Source organism: Poeciliopsis prolifica, unplaced genomic scaffold, assembly GCF_027474105.1.
Source record: "Poeciliopsis prolifica strain line A6 unplaced genomic scaffold, Auburn_PproV2 SCAFFOLD012, whole genome shotgun sequence".
In the NCBI taxonomy this organism is placed as follows: domain Eukaryota; kingdom Metazoa; phylum Chordata; class Actinopteri; order Cyprinodontiformes; family Poeciliidae; genus Poeciliopsis; species Poeciliopsis prolifica.
In genome coordinates, this window is record NW_026562387.1 from 8,764,915 (window position 1) to 8,786,840 (window position 21,926).

The following is a 21,926-nucleotide window of genomic DNA, read 5'->3' on the forward strand; positions in this document are numbered from 1 at the left end:
AGACACCACAAAATCCTTGCAGTTCTGCTGCATTGCCGTCAAGGTTGGCGCTATAAAAGATTGATTCACATCCATACCACTCTTTACAGATTTTCACTTGATGAACAAGTTTGAAAGCCCTCTCACTTCACAACTGGGTACTGTCAAAAGTCATGCAAACACGTTGAAATCTGTAGATGTCACTGTGCCATTTCTAATAGGGCCTATGACAAAAAGGAGAATTGCTGTGTTGGCCATTTATGACGTTGTGTATTCTAACAGCGAGATCCCCGGTTGCCATTCATCCTCTAATGATTGAATGCTCTGAAATTAACACCTTGCCATCAAGCTGGAAAAACCCCCAGCTTCAGGGCTTTGACAGACAGCTTGTTCCAGTCTCTTTGATGGACACACAGCAGAGTCACCAGCAGCTTGTTAATGCGACTCTATGTTAAACAGGAACGTGCCTTTGTGGACGCCTCTGCTCCCGTGTACCCACATCTAAATTCAAATCAGGTCATTTTCATAAAAATGTTGCTACCCACATGGGGGAAGTAAAGCTGAGATTTACATTTCAAGTGGCCTCTGTACAACTCTGCGAAATGCGTAGGGGAACCTTTTCTTATCTGTGGTGGATGCAGGGAGAGAGAGCAGATCTGCTGGATATTAAGCAGACTGGATGAAGATATGTCAAACTAAAGGCAGCTGTGATTCAGGAATGAAGATATCTTGCCGAAAGAAAAGGGTTTTTGTGAGCACTACCAGAATTGACTTTGCACTAGAAAATCAGTTCAATTGTGTGTATACTTTCATTCATTCTAAGCGCTGTGACCTCCACAACTTTTTTCTCCTCGCATCAATTGAATTTCTCTCTCTTTTACGCTGCATGGCTTGCTCTCTTTTACAATAGATGTTTTACTCCCTCATGGCCAAACTCACAGAGCTCCAGCTCAACTTCAGAAGGAGGCTTTAGTAGCCTGGCTCCACACAGTGAGCAGAATTCATCAGTAAAAACAATGGAGTGGCTTTGAACGCGCCATCAGACACAGAGATGGATGACAGTACATTAGCTCATGATTGGAGCCATGAGACAGATGGAAACAAAGATACGGCTGCTCTCAGGTCTTTGGAGTTGTGTATATTGTTGTATTGCTGGGCAGAAGCTTCCCACAGTTCATCTTATCACCATAAATCATGGTGCTGCGTTCCATCCTCCGGTTTCCAGTGAAAGTGCACTGAATCGACTATTTTTTTCCAATTAATTACATTTTCTTAAAGCTTTTCAACTTTTTATCTTACATTGTAATATGATCAAAAACAACAGATCGCCACAAGATGACTCTTATTGAATTTATTTAATCTGTTGCATAATAAATACAACAAAATGAATCACTTAACTTTTGCAAAAGAAAAAGAAAACAGGAATATAGGCAGCCCACTCGAAATACAAAGCATCTACTTTGAAAATGAAAAACATTAATTTACTTTTAAAAGCCTTGCGCTATTGCATCCCTTCTGTTGTACCTGTTCTGTATAGATAAAGCACAAAAACAGACAGAACAAAAGTTATTCTTTGTTGTTGCTTTTAAATTAAAAACATTTCTCATTTGATTTTTGTCAGAGCCACAGTGTAGAGGTCAAAGAGCCATAATTGGCTCCGGAGCTGCAGATTTTAGACCCCTGACCTCGATCTACAGTAAATCTAATTGAGATTTTCTTTTAGCAAGACTTAAAAACTGATGTTCACTGACCCTCTCTGTCCAATTGGACTAAGCTTAAATTATTTAGCAAACCTAGAAAGGCAGGCAATAGGTCAAACCTCAAAATGTAAAAAGTAAGAAGTGAGACTTGTAGCTAAAGACTTGTTGCAGAAGATTCTGAAAATTAAACTATCATTTTCCATCAACTTAATTATTCACTATTTTCTGTTGATCTCTTACATAAGATTTAAATAAAATATAAATAAAACTTTTGACATTTGTGGGTCTGAAATTAAAAAAACATGAAAACTTTCACAGGGTTTCAATATTTTAACATTGCACTGTAGGTTCAAAGACATGTTAAGCTAATTATCCCAACGCATTGTCTCTCATTTCTATTTATTTGTTGTTTTGTTTACTGACTGTAAGCTCTTGCACTTGCGATGAATTATGTGCATGTTGTTAGTGACTGTAAAGAGCAATTGAAGGAGGAGATGCTAATAGCCGGCCAAGTTCAGTGCTTTCGTGCCAATCCTTAGTTGACCGTAGCCAAGACCCCATATTCCTTCTGTCAAACAGGCCATCTGTCATGCTGTTTTTTGCCATATCATGTCCCAGGTCAGCCCACACCTTGCAAACGCATTCGGCCAATCAACCCGCCATCAGGGACATGGAAAATATGCCCTCTCACTGACAGACAGAGAGAATATTTTCACACGTTGAGGCTGAAATACGATGGCTGCAAAAAATGAGTGACACATGAGGTTTTGCCTGACTCGGGTTGCAAATGAAGGTGAAGGTGCAGGTGAGGTGATGTTTAAAAGCAGGGCAGGGGTGCATGACTATGAAAAGATAGTAAAGGGTGAGGGAGAAGAGCTGGCCAGCTGTGAAAGACTGCAGTCATTTCTCACTCTCAGCTCCATACCTGCAGACTCAATGAGCCGTTCCCGTGCTGCAGCAGGGCCAAAGTCGTGCGATTTCTCAGGCTCATTCAGCCTTACCAGGTCTTGCAGACACAGACGCATCCAGGGCCTTGTAGTGCCAAGACTCTGCAAATCTACTTCCCCTGCTACGATTCGCTGAGTGAAAGATTGAGCAATGGCACTGATATTTAAGGGTGTCAGGTCATGTGTCAGGTGAGCGTGAGCTTGTTGCTGTCACCAACAGCTACAATGTTTTAGATTTGGATTTATCAAATAAGTAAATGAGACAATGTTTAAATATTCTTGTATTTAGTCATGCAGCCTGGTTTTGTGGCATTCCTGCATTTTCTGCAGCCTCTTCATAACCAGGTCTTGACGGCAAGAGTGAGTGCAGAGTGAGTGCAGCTGTTCATTATATTCTGTCATATTTTCAGGCAGACACAAGGGTTCTTAAGCAAATCAAGAAATGTAAATTTCCAGAACTGAAATTGTATTTCAGTTCTGACCAGACGCGTGAGGGGATAGATGTGTCCAAAATAATTTTTTCAACATAGAGAACATTATCAAAAGCTGAAGAACAAATTATAGTGAATGTCACTTTTTTTTTACTCCACTAGGAAAAAAAATGAGTAAAAAGCATCTAAATATTTATTTAATCAAATCTGGCTAATTTTCAGCTTGGATATGGATCTGGATACATATTTTCAATTATTCTGATGCTGAAAGTCCCAATTCAGCCTCTTTGTTGAAACGTCCAGATTATATTCTTTAAATCTCCAGAAATTTCAGAGTCTTTGTTGTCCATGCACTCTCACAAAGTTCCCAGGCCTTTTGGAAGAGAAACACACCCACAGCATCACCATCTTTCTAAAGTAATGAACAAAATATCCATCCTTTCAGTCATCATCAATAGTGGCTATTGTGGGAGGATCCCAGAGTGTCCAAAGTAAACCGATGCATGCATGGAGAGAACATATAAAAACTTAATTTAGAAAGACTCCGGGCTGGAATTCGAACCCAGGACTATTGCTTCTAATTGCCCCACTGCGACCTCCTACCACAAACAGCTTAGACTATTTCTTTACAAAATATGCATTTATTTTAAGGCTTTTAAACATCTTCACTAGAAGTGCCAATAAATGTGTCAGAAACTGTGACAGTGACTCTACTCCTCAACAAGTCCCTCTTGGATGAATAGGATTTTTATTTCTTAGCATCGTTCAGTAAAAAAACAAACAAAAAAAGAAAAACTCCAAAATCTCTCAGTCTTGACATGTGTGAAGAAGTTGAATCTTTATATGCCAGGCATGAGCTCTAAAACTCTTCTAAAGCATTGTTAACACATTTTTTTTTTCTTTAACACTCTCCACAAGGGACTTAGTGTTGTGTTGTATATTTAAAACACAACACTAAGAGGTTTACCAGTTAATCTTTATGGAAGACTTCCATCTTGTAGCATTAAATTCAAAAAAGAAAAAGCAATCAACCATCAAAAACCAAAAATAATCATAGTCTATGTAAACAACACAATGATTGTTAGAAATGTAATCAGAATTTCCACACACACTCCAAAGCTTTTGAAAAGGCCTTGAGTTTAGGTGAGATGACATGCACTCCAGCAGATAATGTTCCAGAGATTGTTAAAACATGCAATATTTATTATTCAGAAGTGTTCTGATCAAGAACCTGTCAAGATGAATGTCGCTGAATTGCATCGCAGCATCCTTTAATGTCAAGTTAAGCAATCTCACCCTGCTAGTCGTAAACTCGGTAAGCTTTCGAAATGTAATTAATTTATGAGTAGTGTTAAGCCCCGAATGCACAAATGTTTTTTTTTTACTCCTCTTGAATGATTACATGTCTCACACCTTATATAATAGATAAGCTGCTCTCCCAGTAATGGATAGTCTCACTTCAAATTTAGATTTGGAATATTCTGAGATTAATTGCAGGGTTGGGGGAGTTAATAAAATCAGCTTTGGTACTGAATGTGCAAACTGCAACCTGTATATTTTCCAAAGCCTTACACTAAATACTTCTGCAATGAGACACCTGAGACAGAGAGAGACACAGAATTGGAGCCATAACAGAATCACAGCACCAAAAAGCATCAGCAATGTTACAACATAGAAAAAAATTAAATAAAATTCTACAGCACAAAAATATACTGGAACCACTTAACAAATAAAGATAAAAAACATTACATTTAATTTAAATACAACATTAAAACAATGCCAACATGATGTTGAGAAGGCAGTATTTTAGGCATTAAGAAACTGCAACAGAACCAAACAAAGGGAAACTACATTTATTGGCAGAGAAAGTTAACTTTCTTTGCCAGTAAAGTAAGTTTATCTGTGGATACTGTATGGAGCTGAAAGTATGGATGTGTAGGATATGGAACATGTATAGGTGGTTCTGACTGAGCTGTTGAGAATCCAGATACTTTAACAACACCCAACTGTGCGTAGGCCTTCACTAATGTAAATCTGAGCTGTCCAATCTTGGACTCCAAGAAACGCTAAAAAGGAATGCCGCCGAGTCCAAAAAATCTCTTACCTGCGTAAAATAAAAAAGGCTCAAGATTTCACTGCTTCTTAAACGTCTGAGTATTCTTTGCAAAAGACAAATTCATCCAAGATTGGTCCAAACGTTCAGCCTGTTAATAAAAGTTGTTAGTTTGCGGATAGTGATCGACTTCCTGGCTTGTTTATTCACAAATTTTGTTGTTTCAGAAATGGAAGACACAACACATTTCTATTTTTTTTCTCCCTTACTCCCAGCTTTTGTGTTTTGAGAAACCAAAAGTCTGTAATTAGGGTATGTTACGAGCTTTCTGGGAAAACCCTTTACGAGCAAACACAGAGCAAATTAGGATTTAGTTCAATACCCAAAAGTACCATTCTCATAAAATGACCAACTTAGATGCAGAACTGTTCCTTCAGGTGTACCTTTGCTGTGTTTATGTGGATGAATGGGATTCTATACTGTTCGAGTTAATATTTAAACTTGTATTCTTGCTTAAACAGATGAAACGTCTGTAGCAAGGGAAAATAACACTTGAACAGATGGACCCAACTGCCACTGCTCACAACATCAATAAGGAAGTTTAGTTCATCTTGATCCCACCCTTCGTGTGTCTTGCCCTCATCAGTCTGCTATAATGGTCTCTAGATGTGTTATATAGTAGTTTTAGGGCAGAATCCATCCAAAGGTAGTGAGCAAATGGACAGAGTGAGGTAATAAAATGCAGGGCCAGAGTCCAGGGGGTCATCTCTCTCGTTTTTTGCTGATATTCTGGCTGGACGTATTTGTCTTTGTCCTCCCCTCTGTGGTCCATGATGGATAGCAAAAAGAATATGGCTGATGGTGAAATATTTCCTCTTCTTTTAAGGGTCTTCTTTTTCTCCCTTTCTTTTCTCCCCCAAGATCACCATTAGCAAAGTGGCAAAGTTAAGGGTTGGAGAGATGAACTCTGTGAAATTCAATCATGGGAATTGAAGGTTTGGAGGCGTGAGGTCTTGGCCCCATGGGCGGCTTGGAGATTGCTTCAGATTAATTAATGTCAAAAAATGGAGCGGGTTCAGGCCATAGAACACAATTAGATATGGGACTGCTGGCCATGATGTTCACTATTCATTTGAAAAAAAAAAAGAGCCTGCTTATTTTTCCCTGCATGTGCGAAGAGAATATGATATTTCAAATTTGGAGTTAGTAATTCTGAGCATTGAAAAGTTATTTAAGTGAAAATGGTTTTGGCAAAATCCACCCATGGCTAAATAGGCAGAGAAATACAAACGCTTATCACTCTACTCAAGCTGCATATAACCAGACAATAAAAAGTAAGTAGAACTCTCTGTCTCCTGTAAAATACAACATGTTGAGAGTTAAGTGATGGTTAAAGCGGGATAACGTGCAGTTAGAATGTACAAATGTTTTTCTAAAGCTTGGGTTTGTTTGGGTTTCTGTGTAAATACCTCCCATCCCTCTGCAATCAGTCTGACTCAACTTGATTTTCTTCTTAATATTTCAAAATTTAACCTAACCTCAAGTAAATTCTCATTCAACTCCAGTCACTTCCTAAACTTTTTGGGTACAGACACAGCACCGCTTTATGAGCAGCTTAGATTTTAGGCAGGTGAATAAGCTACATCCTGCTCAATTTAGTCCATGGGGAACTGGAGTAATTGTTCACCATCACTTTTCACAGGGAACAAGAATAAATCCTCCAATTTCCAGCTCAGGAAAAGCCATTTGTTTGCTTCAGCACCATCCTGTGGTTGCGGGTGACTGCACCGACCTCTCACCACATGGCGCTCACTGTCCTCTCGAGTGCACACATCCACACATCTCTGTGCTCACAAACAGAGGGCAAAAGGATCACGGTAATATTTTACACAAAAAAACACAAGATCTTTAAAGCTGGGTGCATATGTGGCAGAAAACATACACCGCACATCATCCTGAACACCATAGACTGTAGGAATGTCTCCACAGGTAAAGAGCAGAAGGTGATTCTACAAACAATTAAATCAGGGATACTGACTATAGACACAAAGCACTCTCATTCAGATTTGTATTCTACCAAGATGTTTAACTTCCACATCACAATTATGTTTCAAAACACAGAAGTTTCTAGCTGTAAAATAGCACGTTGAAAAAATATTTTGCAAAGCACTATAAAGTACAAAAGAGCTTTTTGAAGACTGATCTTCATAAACGGCACCCAACAGATAACTGCCAAGTCTTACAAAAGCGAGCAAAACATGTAGAAAATGATACTCATCAAACTCATTACCGGGATATTATAATTTCTTATTATTCTCTGTACTCTACACCCTGCTTTAATGATGAGTCTAGATGCAGAATAGCTACTTATTAGAGAGTGTGCTCTATTAGAAATAGAGATATCCATCATGTCTGCCCCTCTCCCGTAGCGGCCAGCTGCGAAACACTGCAACGCGCTTTCCATGCTTCTCATGAGAAACAAACCTTGTTGACAGGCGAGGGCACGCCTCTGTGATTGTTTTCGTCCCACGTTGGACAAGTTAATTAATTTCAATTACCAGCTCTAGTGTTGAAGGCTAGATGTCAGAACTGGGAAGAATTTTGTCAAGAAGGTTGTCTCAGTTTTATTATTCCATTTATCAAAGAAGACAGAGCTATACACCTGAGACAGAGAGAGATAGACAGAGAGACTTGACCTTTTTTTTTTCTCTCAACCAGTTCTAAGTGCTGCTCTGCCTACAATAATAAAAGGTTGTGAAGCAAGAACAATCCAAAAAGCATTAGTTAATGGAGGAATCCATTAAAATTCTTGTTTTCCCAGAATTTTAGACCATTCTGTAAAAAAGCAAAACCTTTATGGCTTCTGCTTTGAAAGTTTCCTCACTCCAGGAGTCATTTTCAGCTCTTCCTATCTTTGAGACATGCCTTCGGAAAAGATGAAAGCAAATGTCTAAGCCCTTCAGTCAGGGCCAAGTCAAATGGAGAGTGTTTAAATGTCTGAAAGCAGGAATTTGAAGGAGAACAAGAGACTTTAAAAAGATTTTAATGGCTAAATTGGCAGCAGCAGCCATGCTGAATTATTTTGAACTAAATTAAGAGACGCTATCTGGCTTCTTTAAAGTATAACGTCTTTTTCTATTAAAGCTTCCATAAATGTAACAGCATTCATGGAAGCTGAACAAACTAATCATCATGGATGAGGCAAAAGCTTGAGACACATGAAAAACTTTGACAAAATGTAGATAGAATTAGTAAAAAGGCAAGGAGAGTGCAAACTTGTTAAATGAGTTATGGTATCAAGCTTTCTCATTTTAATGCCCATCAAAATTTTCCATTTTCATTTGATCAAAAATATCTTGTGTATTTGTTATTTGATAATGTCCACAATTTTTTCTTCCCAATTTCTATCAATTCTTTGCTGTTTTATTTTACTGGCTCGTCGTGTTTTGAGGTTTCTGGTACACAAGGGCTTTGACAATTTGCCCAAGCTAACACACTTAAACATATATGTGGGTTTGTGAATTTTTAGAAACACATTCAAACCTGTAAAATGTTCTGAAATGTATTTCAGTGATAGTAATAAACAAAATAATAATGATGGAAATGTGTTTCATTTAATGAAATCCAAGAACACATGTGCTTTTACATGGGGATTTTAGATTTATTATTCTGGTCATTTTTCCTGTGAGGCCGCATAGATCAGCAGGCAAGTTTTTGAACAGAAGAATTAATTTGTAGCAATTGTCATGTAAGAGAAAACTGTATATCACAATGGATGTTAATAGTTCACTGATATTTCATTGTGACACAGTGGTGAAGATTCTATTTATATACCACTTGTCCCTTAAACATATTTCTAATTTATTGTGTCTCTTTATAGTTGGTCACCATGTTTTAGTTTGAAAATGTTTGTCCTGAGTTTGTTCTGAGTTTGTTTGTAGCATTGTGTTGGAGTATGCGTCCATTCATAAGTTTTATGGAGAGCTAATTCTACTGAACTATTAAATAATTCAGAATTTAGAATTTTCTTCTGTTTTAAAGATACATTTTAAACAGGTTTTTTCTTTGTTTATACTCACCATTGTTTGTCCCTTTGTTCAAGTCCTGTATCCAGAACAGGGCTAGGGAGGGGTTGGCCCCGCACTTCCTGTTTGTCATATTAGTTTATGATGTCATTGATTGCATCACCAGGTACAACAAAATGGAGGGTTTTCTTTTGTTTATTATCTTTAAATTAAGCGTTTGAGTTGTACGGTATTAAGTGTTTTATTTTGCGGATCATTTAGTTTTGTAAATGAGTTTGAAAATAAGATTTAAGATGCTTCTTTGTTTAGATTTTGCTGTTTGGTTTACCCTGATTTTTAATGGTACAGACTAACTTCAAACTTTTATCTGAAGATTCATTTTTAACCTTTGCATTTTTAAAATGCAATTATCATGAACCACAAAGAAGACACTTCTTATCATTTTCTTTATATTTATTGAATGATTAAACATGGTAAATCCAATAATTACACTATTGGTTGCAGGGATGTCATGTTCAATATTAAAGCACCAGTGTCAACTTTTTCAGAAAATTTAAATGGCCCACATTTTGACTTAGAGAATGTGGATGAAGCACCCCTTCCAAAAAATAAAGTAAAAAAAGAAATAACTGCAATTAATACCCAAATGATCTCAAATATCTGCTGAATTCTCTTATGCCATGAGGGATATTATTGTGATGGTCTAATTATGGGTTTTATGACCTTACTTAATGTGAACGTGTCCAAAAGGGAAGCATAAGAAGGAAAGAGGAATGATGTGGACGGAAGAACTTGCAGATTTTGAGATTTTCCTTTTCATGCTGACCCATGAGAGTGTATGTATTATAGAGTGAGAGTATAAGTATATGAAAGTGAAAATAAATGTGTGCATGAGGAGAAAATATGTATGGGAGTATGCCAGAATGAATTATGGCCTACATGGCCCCCCATAGATGTGTAAACTGCTGTAGCAACACTTTCAAAAACTGATGAGACAGCAGAATTGTCACAACGAGGTTTCCTCCCTGCTCTCAAAATAACAGGGATAACTTATTGAATGTGGCAAACACAACAAGTTCACTGAGCCTTATGTCATCTCTGTTGTAGGTTTGTCTACTTGAGGCCAAGCAGCAGCCATGGGAAAATGGAAAACGATGATTGGACCTCATTTGAAACCAAAATTCATTAAGAACCCAAAATTTGTAGAACTTCACTGGAAATTATTTCAACATTCAAAATTACATCTTAAGAACCATTTACATGTGAAACCAGCACATACAAGAGCAGCTGGCTATGCATCGGTTTCCTCAACCTCCATCATCTGGTTCTACATGTCAAACATTTTGCTAACTGTGAAAAAATTAATACCATTCTGGGTTTTTTTCTCAGAATACAATTAGCTTCTGGGGTGTTTTTCTTTTCTTTGCTATTTTTTTTTAATTATTTAAGACTAAGCCTAATGAAAATTACAAGCTGTTTGCGATAGATTTAGAGAATTAATGTTTATTTCCCATGCTTTATGTATAATTAAGCGTTCCCCAGATTTATTAGAGTTTAGAGAGGAATAAAACAGGGCTTCTGGACTCATTCACTCTCAAACCAATCATTTCCAGAGATTCCTGAATGTAAAGCAGGAAAAAAAAGCACTAGGGATGCAAAGGTTTTTCTTCAATAAATGTATGTCCAATATGATTTACTGACCTGAAATGCACACGTGCAAAGACCAACAAAAACAAATTAGTCCATAAACTGCCTAATTTATAATAACTCTAAAGACTGTCTTCAAATCTTTAAGGTTTTGGCAGCTGTTTTCTGTATCAAGATGTATGGTCATTGATTTTCAATTTAATCCAAGTAGCTTGATTGCCAGGATCATTATCTGAAACCATTTAAATATTCCCTGAGCTGTGTTGTGTGGTTCATTGTCTTCATTGTTTTATTTCAAGAATTCAATAGAGTTTTGCTGCATTTCACCATTCATGATAAAGTTTAATATAATATTCCTGTACCTTTTTCTGAAGCCCCGCACCAGGACATGCTCATCATCTAACCCTATTTTATTGAGTTTTTGGGGAGATGTGAAGCATAATTCCTCCTCTAAACAGTGTGCAAAGCAGTAGAAAAAAGAACTCAGTTTTGGTCTTGTTTAACTAGAATTTATTTTATTGTTCAGTGTCAAAAATTAAATGACTTTCAGCATGCTTTCTCCTCAGCAGTGGTGTCTCTCACACTATGTAAAGTGGCCATTTCAATTCAGTGCATTGTTCACCGTTTTGAGTGAAACGCTGTAACTCCAATTTCAAGATCTTCCTGACGTTTTCAATGAATGGCCATTGGCTTTTGGATAAATATTCTTTTATTTTCAGACTGACATCTTTATTGTGACATTATGTACTTTCAGCCTCTGAATTATGGTCCCAATGGTGCTTCAGTATACCACTGCTATATTAATGTTTTCTCTGCATAAAGCTTTTGAATGTTTTGAAAGAGCTCTTTGTTTTTATCCATTAGGAGATGTTTTCTATTAGCTAATTGGTTATAAGAACTCTTTTTACAGGCCATTAACTGTGATTAACCCAACTGCTATTAATTTGCACTGTCAGAGCTCAAGGTTGCTTCATAAATTCTATCAAATTTCAGCTAATTTCTTAATGTATCACCTTCATATATTCAATACTTTTCTGTCCTTGCATCATTTGAATTATTATACATAACATAATTTGTTTTGATTTTTTTTGCATTTTCGGTTTACTGGGGTTGCCACTGACTTTGAGAGTGAATTTTATGAGAATAACTCCATAGGGAGTTATTGAAGGGAATAAACAGTTGACATGTCTAAAACCTATTGTAGATGTTATTACACATTTCAAGCAATAACATGCTAAGAAATAATGGAGTATAATAGAATCACTTCATTTATTTCAAAGGGGAAATTTAATAGGTGAGGAGCAAACTAATAATAATAATAATAATAATAATAATAATATAAAGCCAAGAGTTAAAAAATATGACTGGAACAACCAAACAAAAACTGTATAAGCCACCTATTTCTGAAGCCTGCTTTGTTGAGCCAAGTACACATTACTCACTTCAACAATACATGCATTAGCATAACAGCTACATGGAACACCATAAACTCCTAAATTGATTGCTTAATTGTTCAGAATACTCGAACTGCACCCTAATGACCGCCGAATGTCGCCTCGAGGATTGTAGGATTTGTGTCAACATTTCTCCATGCCATCTAATTCATTCCCTCCTTTCTGTTTCGCTTGTGCAAAGCGTGAAGCATGAGATTGGATTTACAGTGTAATGGAATGGAGCGCTTTGTTTCTCCTTCATGAGAGACAAGGATAGCACTGATAAAAGGCTCTAGCTTGGCCAGCTGGAAAAAAGCTTATCAAAGACTTTGCAAACAGGAAGGTAGATTGGCGTGTTTTTCCACGACTTGTTAAGTTTACTTTTCAAAAAACAATTTTGTTTTTTGTGGCAGCGTTGCCACCGATTTGCTCTGTTGTCTGTCTCCAGCTAGAGTTTGGAGGGAGAGCAGGAGTAAATAAGCGTGGCTATCAAGGCGATGAAAGGCTCTGATATGACAGGTTTTGTGTTTTGCCTAAAAAGCCTGCAGCGAGATCTACATTGAAACAAAAATGATGAAATCCATGCTCCTTGCTTCAGCTCATTGCTGTTGGAAGCTGTGATGAGGATTACTCAGCACTCACGCCATCCTAGTGTGAAACATAATCAGACGGAATAAAATTAGCTTCTCTTCCTTTCAGTCCAGAATAGCCGTTTTTCAACATTCCTGGTCTTTCAGTTCTTTGCTCTGGCTTTCATATTCACTGAATAGAGTGCCATTATCAGTTAATTAATTCTTATCTACATTTCTTTTGCAAAGATATAATGTTTTGTAGTGTCACACCAAAAGCCTGATCTGCTTAATGCCACAGACAGTGTCCATTACCACAACTTCATTCCCATTTGTATTTGCACAAACTAAAGGAGAGAGAAAAAGAAGCATCTATTGATTCTGGCTGAAGCAGATTCACAGGAAGGTGACCCATGAAGCAATTACTGTCCAGAGGACTTCTAGAAATTGGTTGTACTTGATGCTGAATTTATGCTCTTGATTCTCCCAGATATGAGAGAACAGTACAGTATTGAAATTAAACATGTCAGCTATTAAGAACAGAGTGTTGCTCAAACAAAGATGATTAACATTTTAATTTCTTTCTAATAGTCTCTCCTACTCACACTGGGAAAGCAGTTGTATACTGAAATGATTTATCTGATCTCACCTTGAAATTTACTTCCCAGTTGCAAGTTCGTTTGTCATAGTCCGTTTAATTTGTACACAGGCGTCATAATTTCCCAGTGAAAAATTGAAAAAAAAAAAAAAAAATCAAACTGCTGATTACTTCTCTCTACAAATCAATGAGGTATCTTTAGGAGCTTCTCTCCACTGCAGCATGCAGTGGAGAGAAGCAGTAGTAAGTAAATTGGAAACATAAAATGGGATTTTTATCGAACTGAAAGAACCACATGTTCACACCACTGGATTACCAGGATGCAATGGTGAGCTGTAAAGTAGCTAATTTCAAACTCATTAAAAGTTCCAGCTTTTAAAAGGTTTGAAACATGTTCAGTTGTTGTTACAGAGCAATGGGGCATTCAAATACGACAATGAGCTGAGCTTATATAATGCTTTGCTAATCAACCGCTCAAAATCATAACCATCTGATCACCAGATGACTGTAGATTTTATTGAGATCATCACTCTTAATGCAGCCCAGTTTTATTCAGAAAGTAAATTTTCTCAAGGTTAGAGGTCAAAGATTCAAAGTTTTTGTCAGATGTTTGTGGTTTTCGTTGGCGCTGTATCTGTTGCCCTAAAGTGATGCAGGATCACAAGACAAAGCAGCCGCAGAATTTAGTTAGGATTTTTGTATTCAAGTCAGACCTGGTCCTGTATGCTTCAGTCCTCTTGTTGTTGAGGTGCTGTGTTTTGTCCAAAATACGTTCTTTAGTTTTATTTATAGAACTGTAAAGCAATATTTGTAGCAGAAATTTGCCCCCTTACATTTTACTTTTATTTTAATCACACTTAACTGTTTCAGGTCATCAAACAAATGTTACTTTGAGACACAGATACCCTGACCAAATGCAAATAAAAACTGTTTTCAAATGATAGCTTCATTTATTGAGGAGAAAAAGCTATCCAAAACAATTTGGCTCTATGTGAAAGAGTAATATACTTCAATTTATTTAGATTGCAACATGATTTGTTGCTTTTTGAGATGTTTCAGGTAAGTTCATGTTGTTGGAGAGATTCTGTTTTAGTGGATTTTTTGATTGGACATCTGTTGCAACAGAAATGCCTGGGTTGGGCTTCTGAAATTGAACTCAGGTGTCCAAAAATGTAGGTTGTTTGATGATTTGAAAGACATAAGTGTGACAAAAGGCTAAACAAAAGAAATCTCAGCACTGTATATTGAAGGGAGAAAGGTTGCTACTTTCAGAAGCATGTTTTCTTGATTTGATAAATTAGATAAATTATATGTAAAACTATTCAGACCACATTGGTTAAAAAGGGTTACAGATTGACAACAGTATTTTGTTCAGGGGTGAGGAAGTGGAGGTGATGAAGGAGTAGAAAGACTTCAATGTTCACATCGTGAAAAACTATAAATCAGGTAAAACACAGCAGAAACTTTGCAATTCACACTTGTGGTTGTGTGTGGGACTCAACATCGCCTGCCGAAGGAACAGTTGAACCAGTTCTCAGGAATGAAGCTCTACACACCCCATAGATACCCCAACCTAGTGACTATTTCTTAACTAAATGCAGCTGTAATCTATTTCTAAAACTTATGAAATCAGCATACAGCTGAGAAAGGAAAAACCAACTAAAAAGTTTTTCAGGGGTGCTGCAAGGGTAAAGCACCATCCAAATATGGAGGCTTTAGTTCTTAACGTGGCCATAAAAGGTTCAAATCCCAGCCTGATGACTTTTGCGGCATGTCACCCCTTCTCTCATTTCCTACTTTCATGTTTGACCTCTCTCAAATAAAGTCCACTGGATCAATCAAACCTTTAAAAAAAGTTTTCAGTCGGGATCAAGACAACAATCGATAACAATCATGAAAAAATACTCAAAAAACTGTCTGTTTGCTGTCTACTTATTTAATATTATTCTCTGCTGTTTCTGTTTCGTTCTGCAACAAATGTGTGAAGTCATCAATTCCAGCCTCTACTTTATTTCAATATTCTTTGTATAATTTATTTGATGTGTCTTTTTCCAAGATCATTTGCACATAATATGTCTCACACCAGTATTTGTCTGAAGGGCTATGGCTGACCAAACACAGACTTGCTGAGGAGTCATGTTATTTTATCTCACCTTTTCAGACCACATTAAAGAAAACTAGTACATGTCTGTACTAATTAGTGTGTTTGACTAGTGATGTGTGATCTATAAGCACAGATAAAGGATTCACACACAACTCTGGAGCTTCACAATTGGAATATATGTCAAAAAAGAAGCTTGATAAGTTTCAACTACATACAGGCCTAAACGTATGTAGTTGATAAACGTAAAAAAAATAGTTTTGAAGCATTCCTTCACACTCACTGTCCAAGAATATTACAAATATAGTGATTTTGGCACACTATCCCCAAAGACAGTGTGAACGGCTCTGACTGCCTGTCATCTTCTACGGACTCCCTCTTCAAGCCCATGAGCTTTTTATTTTTTTATGAGCAAGGAACTCAGCACAGTTTGGCTCAAACATCAGAATCCAATTAAAATGTAAATTCACAGAAAGCTGATAAATGGAAACAACAGTTCTTTTGGCACCAAGCAGGAGGCATCCTTCTTTACAGGGAGGCTTGTATCTTGCCTAGAACAGCATGTGAGCAATCAGGCCCAGGAAGTGCCTGGAAAACAGAACATCAGGGTGAAGACCGGCAGCTTAGAGGACCATCATTAAATATATATATATATATATATATATATATATATATATATATATATATATATATATATATATATATATATATATATATATATATATATATATATATATAACTCTAACTTACTTAGAAGTGTGTCGTTTTGTAAAACAGAAATCTTGACATCTATCAGATTTCTTCACATATAAGAATGCATAAAATGTTTCCAGATCAAGATTTAATCCGGGGTTTGATAGTGTCACTGGAATCATAAAGACTTTCTGCTCAGTCTATTGCTGGAGAAAGCCCCAAACCCTGATGTGCATATGTTACAAAATTACTGAAATGGCTGACATTTTACCTTAAAATGAAAATAAACATCCATAGACATTGATATAAATTTGAAGCAACAAAGCATAACAAGAAACAATTCTGAAAAAAAAGTGGTGCATACAAGTTGTATGCACCAACTGGGTTTGCTGCTGATATAGGACCAGCGTTAGGAACAAAGCCCTTTAGCGACTTGCAACTTATCTTCATTAGTTCAGACTTTAATTAGAAAATGCAAATGTCAACAAGAAAATATAGCATTAGTATGTTAGAGAATACTTATTGAACATACTAAAATTAAGGAATATAGACTGCAGCAGGTAATGTGCTAGTATTTGCTAGCAAACATTTAATAGCACATTAGGTAAAAATAGTTAGCAATAAATCTAGCTTGCGAACTCTGAAAGTCGGCCTACCATGGATGCTAGGATCACAGTCAAAATAGTCAAGCTCAGAGGTGAAAGTGTTAGGCTTTGTTGGTGCTTTTTAAAATACCCACAATACATCATGACAATAACTCAAGATATGGCAATAGGCAACAAAGGAAAGGCTAAAATAAGCACTTTACAGTTAGTAAGTGACCAAGCCTGCCTTCGTACTTCAATCCTCAGACAAACTGAAAAAGGGAGAACCGAAATGTATTCTGAGACGTGTGCACATGTGGTGACCAATTACAAAACATGTCTGAAGGTAATTAAGTTCAATGTGCTGATTTTTTGGGCATCGGATACTTCACATGATGACTTTATTTCAATTATTTACTTCCGTGTTTAAATACTTAGAAATTTAAGAATCTGCAATGCCAACAGTTTCTCCCACTATACAGTACAGGAGTGAAAAAGAACAATAAAAGGAAATTTTTCATTTTATACATCAAACATTTAATATTGAACATGAGTCCGGTCTTGACCGCCTTATCATTACGTCTGGACACATCCATATCTGCAGCAGATGCTCATTTTTCTTCCAGATGTTCAGACGTCCACGCTTACCCTGTCATCACAGATGCAGGAGGCGGCATGGCCCCGTCCTCAAGATTATATCTAGAGCGGCACTACAAGGAGAAATGATCAACCTGCTTATTACATTTTAGACATCTTATAAAGATGAAAAGATGAGGATGGCTCTATTATAGTTTGGAGTGATGAGACAGCTCATTCAATGAATTAAAAATTTTAATTATGTTATTTTTTTCACTATGTAACATGGTGTGCTCTTATGGGGCATTTGGATTACTTAAAGAACCTCTGTGTACCTGATAATATCAAAGCTTACATTAAAACAAGTTATGTGAACAATAGCAGAAGATAAGATACAAACAACTGGGCATGCTAGTAAAAACTGTTTGTACCTTTATCTGTTAAAAATGACAAAAAAACCTCAGAGGAATATGAAATTATGTTTTTCACTTTGAAGTAATGTTCTCCATTTTGAAATCTGTTTTAGCTTAAGTTGCTCAAAAATAATTTTCAGTTCTTTTGAACTCCTCTTTCGTCATTCAGGAGGAATTTTGGATCACTCTTTTTTATGGTGTGGCTGCAGTTCATAACAGTTTGTAGATTCACATTCGTACACAGCTCTCTCAAGATTCTGACACAACATTTCTCCCAAGCTAAGATCTCATTTTTTTACGTCATTAGAAACACTTAATGATTTTGGATTCTCAGTCATTTAACTGCTGAACAATGTGTGTATTTGAGATCACTCTTCCTGAGATTTGATAGAGTTTCAGCCAGTCTTTGCTTGCGGTTAATAAAGTGAACCAGTCAATTTCATAGGTTGTTCAGTGTTTTGTAGCTGTCCCTCTTTGAAACCTAAACATTAAGAAAGATTTGATAAAAAATTTTGCTATTGGTGTTATAACTACAAGTGATGTAGGTTCTTGTCGATACAGAGCACAAAGACTGAATAATTAACAATTTGGAACAACAATAACTTTTGAAAACAAACGTATTTTATTTAGACGTTCTTCTTTTTAAAACACATCTCATTGACAGGCAGTTTCACAAAATTTCAACGTGGGCTTTCTCATCATTTCTTGTGTAGTTTTGCATTTTGATGGTTTGTTTGTGAAAACACATTGTTGATCTTTTTTCCCGCTGCTTCCTCTCATCATACCTTCTCTGAATATAGTTGATATATTGCCCCTGTTAAACTAAAATTTCCTTCTTTGCTATTTTTTTGGTTTATACCTCAGTGTGAGTTTAGTTTTGTTTGTAACTTCTTGTTTTGCAGTGGGAGACTTTTGAATTCTGTAAAATTGGTGTTATGCTACGTTATTCATCACCAGCTGCCTCCCGCCAACTCTTTCTGCTTTGGATCCTCAACAACCACCCCCACGACAGATGATTTTAATTTTATCATCACGCATAAAACCGTTGAGTCAGGAGAAATGTAGTTTCTGTTCAGCGATTGCAATGCATTGGCCTCGTTGATGCCAACAAAAGGATAAGAATTTCTGCACAGAAGAAAAATAAATAAATCTGACATTACACACATAATGTGGTGGAATTATTTGTGATTCTTTAGTAAAAATTTGCCTGTGACCTAAATGATTTGAGTTTTAAACTATGTAAACTTTCTTAATTCATTTTCAAGAGGTAGTATTTCTTTGCAGTCAGATGTTTGGAATTCCTTTTTTAACATAATGTTTCAACATCATAATTTGATGAAATTTGATGAATCTCCTCTCAACACCTCATTAAGAAACTACAATAGCTGCATGACTTATCAGAGTTTGAATAACTTGTTAAATGTTTTCCTTTGCACAGTTGAAGCCTTATGGCAGATTTTTATCCATTCATCCATTATCTAAACTTGCTTAACCTTGCTGGGTCACAGGTGAGCTGGCCTATTTCCAGCACTTCTTAGGGTAAAAAGTGGGGTGACTTTCACAAATAAAAATCACTAAACACTTCTTTTAGTAGACTCACCACAGCATTACCACAAATATTGTATAATCAAAGGTGTGCAGACTGAAAATGGAGGCCATTGTTAATCAGTTAAATGACTTGATAAAGATCATTTACAAGAATCTTGTAAAAGTAATTTGTTATGATAAAATGTTGTTACTCAGGGGGAGTAGAAGGAAAATTAATTAAGCAAGAAAAACACAAAAACTGTGCAATTGTCTTAACTTAAAGATGGACAGCAAAAGTTTAATCTCCAACATCCCTTTCCAAACAAAATTGTGTTTTCTTGCAGAGTTCAAAAGGTGTAGTGCTGTTTATTTATTTATTTTTTTCATGTCAATTCCAGTCTTTGCACCTTCAAAGTACCTGTTGGTTATCAGGCACTGCACATATTTGTCCATTCGGATAGCAAAATTCATCTTTTTCAGATGTCTGAGGGTAATAGAGTCATCGTTTCATTTTTACAGATGGCCTTCCAGACCTCAATATCCTTGCAAGAGGTTCAGCAAAGGTATTTGGAAATATTGTTTTTGGCTGTTTACATCATGGAGCTCTTTAGTTCAGAAAGTACCAAAATATTACAGATACATCCACAATAGATTCTTGTCTTTTTCTGAAAAATGTTAAGATTTCTGTTAGTCAGCAAGCCGAGCAATATATGTCTGAAACAGTGAATCAGTTCAATCTTTTCAGCAGTTTAGCCTTTTATAAATCACATATTATTGTCAATGTATGTCCCTTGATGTGTGATAAAGCACACCTATGTGCTGAGCTAATTTCAACCAGCTCCACTGCTGCTTTGATGCCCAGCAACAGGTGCGCCTTGACGAGTTGCGCAAGGCCAAATCATAAATTGGGCAACACTGCTCTCTGGTGGCTCATTAAGGGTAATATCCTTATTTCTCCTTAAAAAAAATTAATGCACCGAGTCAGTAATATTCATTGATTCTTTGGATTCTGCATTACATGTTATGAAACATGAGCACATTTAAAAAACAAGCTATTATTTAAATTATAGCTAAATCGATCCCTGCCCTCTGGATGTTTTTCTTTTCACTGAGTTCACTTAATTTATTTAAAACGAGTAAACAAAAAACACCTCTGCAGATAAGAAAAAGAACTGAAATAAGACTAACACCGCATACAAAGCAGAAGATTTTTCTAAAAAACAATATCTAACAGTCAAACGTTGTGTTGACAGTTAGATAATAAGTCATGATCAATGGAACCATGGATTTGGCTATTTCCTGCAGAAAACCCTTACATTTGCAGTATTGAAGTTTTATAACATCTTTTTATACATGTTAAAACTGTCATGTTGAGCTTATTCATCTTCTCCCATTGTTATAAGAAATGCACCGCTCATGGTCAAAAACAACCAGAGCCTTAGCGCTGTTAATCACACCTGTGTAAGCACCCCTAAATGTGCAAATGACAACTTACCGTTATAAGCTATCATTGGTGGTCATGATAACCAGCCTGAGCTCTCATGGCAGGTTCTGACATTGGGAAGAAGCTGTATCACAGCAGAGAGAAAGGGGGAGGTAGTATTGAGTGATTGACAGCAATAAGAACCCCCTCCTAGCTCCGATTGGTTGTTTCTGTCTGAGCAGTGTATTTGTGCAGAAGACGCCAGGCCCACAAGGAGAAGGCAGAGGAGCTTGATTTTTTTCCACAAGTATGTTGTGATCATTTTAACAAATATGCAAAAAAACAAATTTCTTTCTAGAAAAGTTACGTTCTGTAGCTTTATGGAGGTCCAGCCATCAGTTTGTGATCTCAAGCTTAAGCATAAGTGTAACTGAACAATGATTTGAAGCACACATGCAAGTATACTCACTGAACAAATCTGTGTGTGGCCAGGTACTTTTCACTGCACTGTACTATGGAAGCCCTTATAGATGCACCTTTCTCTTCACAGTATGCCAGTTTTAATCTTTAACAATGTCTGTCATTCCTTGCCGAGCCAGCTCACTGGTTCAAAATAAAAGCTGAAGCCTTTTATTCAGCTAAATTGACTTTAACACATTCATATACTACTGCAAGAAGAGTGTTATTATTGTATTTACAATAATTGTTTATGATTGATCTATGCTTTCCAAGAAATAAAAAGCAGAAAGCTGTTCTTTCTTCTGGTGAAACAATCATTTAAATGCTGCTCAGCCAGCTCGTGTATGTTAAGTGCAGTAAAACAGAATCAGACTCTTCGATTCACAAGCAGAAAATGATAAATGTCTGAGCATCAGTGATAATATTTTATCCTCTTGTGCATGTACATATTTTATCTGCTTGTGTGGAAAACTACGTTGGACAGATTTGCTGAAATATCGAGGCACATGCTACTTCACGTCTAGGTGTTGGCTGGGTCTGCAACTCATCATCTGGCATTCAAATGTGGAATCATGTTGACCGAACTTTTTTGGCAATCTTCTACGGTCAGTATCTTATCCCAGGTAAATGTTTGCTTCACACATTGTTTTTTTTTTTTTTCTTTAATCCTAATTATGTGACAGAGCAATACAGAGCTGTGCATTAGTATAAAACTACAGGAAAAGAAAACGTTTTCATTAAAAAAATAAATAAAAAAATTCAGATCTG